Genomic DNA, 3475 nt, shown 5'->3' on the forward strand with positions numbered 1-3475 from the left:
ACCACAATAAGTCACTTGACAAGTAACAATCCTGATCTTGTTCTATTGATTGGTGATGTTACTTATACAAACCTCGACCACACACAAATGGAACTGGCTCTGACTGCTATTCTTGCTCATTTCCAAACTCTCCGATACATGAAACCTATCAGCCTCGATGGGATTATTGGGGAAGGTTAAAACATAAATTGCTTTATTTCTATCGCATGCAATGGCTGCTGTAAATTATGGTATAGAACTTGTTTTCTTATGTTGTCATTGCTGGGTAATTTGTGTAGGTATATGCAGAGTTTAGTGTCCAAAGTTCCAATAATGGTTGTTGAAGGGAAACATGAAATAGAAGAACAGGCTGAAAATAAGACTTTTGAGGCTTATAGTTCTTGGTTTGCATTCCCATCTGAAGAAAGCGGATCTTCGTCCACATTCTACTACTCATTTAATCTAGGGGGGATTCATTTTATCATGCTTGGAGCCTACACTGACTTTAGCAAATCAGGTAATTAAAGTTTGCCTAATTTTTGAGCTCATTCCTTGCCCAAATATTTGTATTTTTGCATTTCTTTTTCTTTACAAATGATTTCGTTATTGTTTCTATCCCCATTAATCAGTGATTTCTTTGCCTACAAGGAAACAATACAAGTGGCTGGAGCAAGATTTGGCTAATGTGGACAGATCCACAACTCCCTGGTTGGTAGCTACTTGGCATTACAGAGAGGTTGTAACACCCGCCCCCTAATTATAAAGATATATGTGTGTAATTATCCCAAAACATTTTAAATATATCAATTTTGTCCCATTTTATCTACCCAATCTGAAAATGGATTCCTTTCTTTCCCTCAAGCTGCCATGTGGCAGCACCCCCTTCACTCACCTCACTTCTCTATCTGTCCCCCCCTCGGTGAACCCCTTTCTCTGTCTTATTCATTTCCGTCTGTCATGTCTCTCTCCCTCTCGGACCTCTCTCATATCTCTCTTTTCTCCCTCTTCTCTGCACCACAGCAGCACGCACGCACCCATCTCCCCGCGCGAGGAAGTCCATCGTCATCATCATCTTGTCCTGCTCTCTCTCTCTCTCTCTCTCTCTTGCTCTCGTTCCCGTGACCCCAGTAAAACCCGGAGAGGAACTCCGGCGAGTTTCTCTTTTTCCTCCGATTTGGTAAGCCTCAAATCCCTCTCTTTCGTCCTAGAATCTATGTGAATGGGTTTTAATTGAGTTGTTTTTCGTATATTTGGAGGTTATAGGATGAAATCGAAGTCGGGTGTAAGCATACCCAACTCCGGCGACCTCGGGGGTTTTTTCAGCCATCTCCAGCCGTTCCACGACGAAAGGAAGGTATAAAACTCTCCCCTCGTCTTGATCTTCATTTTGGTACCTAGATTGAGGTTTAGGATTGTGTGTGGTAGTCGGCCGGAGCTGTGAAGCTCCGATGGTGGTGCTCCGGTGAGACAGGCCTCCCAGGCCGGTTCCATGTCAAGCGGGCCTTAGGCCTGTGTGGTGAGGGAGCCCAAGCCCTAGCCCATTTATTTCCTTTTAATTGTTTTAATTAATTGTTATTGTTTAAGACCCAAAAGGCCTTCGGGCCGTTTATCTTTAGAGCCGTAGCCCATTAGTCAAGCCCAAAAACCTTTTAATGTTTTTATTCATTTTCTGAATTATAAATAAGGCCTTGAGCCAATTATAAAGTGGGCTTTCAGCCATTTTCCCAAATCCCTTTAGCTTAATTAAAACCTAAACCCCAAGCCCAATCTGACTTTGACCTTGACCAGTTAACTCTGACTGTTGACTTGGTCAACGGTCAGAGTTGACTTTGATGTTGACTTTGGCTTTGACTTTGACCGGTCAACAGTCAACGTTGACTTTTTGTGTTGACTTTTCGAGATTTCGTCCAAGACCTCTCATAGGCTAATTTCGACGTCCTGAACCTGTTTTTGAAGTCCGTTTCCCAAATTCAATCGTTTGAATATAGTTTGACTAAAGGTACTCCTTTTTGTGAATAGGTGCAATTATTAACGGTGATCCCATTATACCTTTTTGGTATAGCTTTGTACTATCGGTGTACGGTGAATGGACCCCTTCAAAAGCATGTTTTAATAATAGAAATGCATACATGAAAAGCATGATTTAATAATTATGTTTTATGAAGTACTTTATGAGATAATATGCTTACTGAGGAGGCTAGATTGAATTATTACTATTTTTCCTATAACCCATGTTCTTATAGAATATCCAATGGATGACGATATGATATTCCTATAACCCATGTTCTTATAGAATATCCAATGGATGACGATATGATATTTAGAATATGTTTAGAACACCTCTTTGTAGTATAGATGATGGATGACTTTATACTACGAAGTTGTTTTTCAATATATATATGTTCAATGGTTTTGTACTTACCTAGTGGTCCTTTCCGCTACGGGACGTAGGGATAGATTTCAGTCCATCCCGGGCGACGGTTTGGTGTTGGAATAGGGCCTGAAGTGTGTTTCCTCTGGCTATTTAGCACAGGGACATGAGAGCCGGCATGAGGCCTGAAGTGTATTTTCCTCTGACTGTCTGCTTAGAGACGGGAAGCCGGCATGGGGCCTGGGGGTTATCGGACAATTTACTAGTGATTATTATATATAAGTTATGATTTGAGACATTGCACGGCATGCTAGGTTTCAGAAAACCTATGTTTAACATTATATATGTGTTTTCATAAAACCTGGGGGTTAGTACGTTGATAACTATTTTATTATATATATATATATATATATATATCAACTTGGTCCACTCATGTTTGTTTTGTGCCCCCTTCAGGACAAAGAATCGAGGCGTACAATCCCGGCATCCAGGCACTTTCGCATCGGTATCTTCGAGTCTTCTCGGTGTAGGACCCACTTCTGTGTTCATTCAATTTTTATATTAATTCTTTTAATGTTCTAGATTAGATGTGTGCTCTGAAAATGTTCCTTAAATGCATATTCATTATTCTTTTATATTTATAAGTCTTAATTATTCCTTGTTTTCAGCATTTGCACTTAATAAATGGCTTTCGTCACCCTCGGGTGTCGGCCAGCACGTGCCTATCCTGGTATTCGGGGAAATATCAGGATCGGGGCGTGTCAGATTGGTATCAAAGCGTGGTTTGTTCAGAGCATACTTAGGATCTTCTCTTACTAAAGTAGTGTGTCGGTTTTGACGTCATTTAGATGTCAGGACTTCTGGATTTAGTGTTGTTTGGCGCAGTTATGCGAATCTTTCTCTGTTTGAATTGTCACCTTCTGGTTGATATACAAGGATTCGTGTCGGGATTGTGCCTCATCAGTGACGTGTTTGAATTGTTGGACGACTTTCAACTTCGGATCGATGCTCTACGACGTGCATTCCCTGGGAATGACGGGTAAAGTCGGTGTTACTTGGAAACAGCGTATTTTAGAAATCTTAGTTTGAGGAAGCCTGGTCAACACCAGCTGTAAATCCGAAATG

General features: G+C 40.9%; 1 pseudogene; it reads left to right on the forward strand.

Annotated features, from left to right (window-relative positions):
• Window positions 1–748: 748 nt before the first annotated feature.
• Window positions 749–1339, forward strand: LOC126584392 (uncharacterized; annotated as a pseudogene).
• The last annotated feature ends 2136 nt before the right edge of the window (window positions 1340–3475 follow it).

The sequence above is a fragment of the Malus sylvestris genome, chromosome 10 (genome assembly GCF_916048215.2).
Source record: "Malus sylvestris chromosome 10, drMalSylv7.2, whole genome shotgun sequence".
Classification (NCBI taxonomy): domain Eukaryota; kingdom Viridiplantae; phylum Streptophyta; class Magnoliopsida; order Rosales; family Rosaceae; genus Malus; species Malus sylvestris.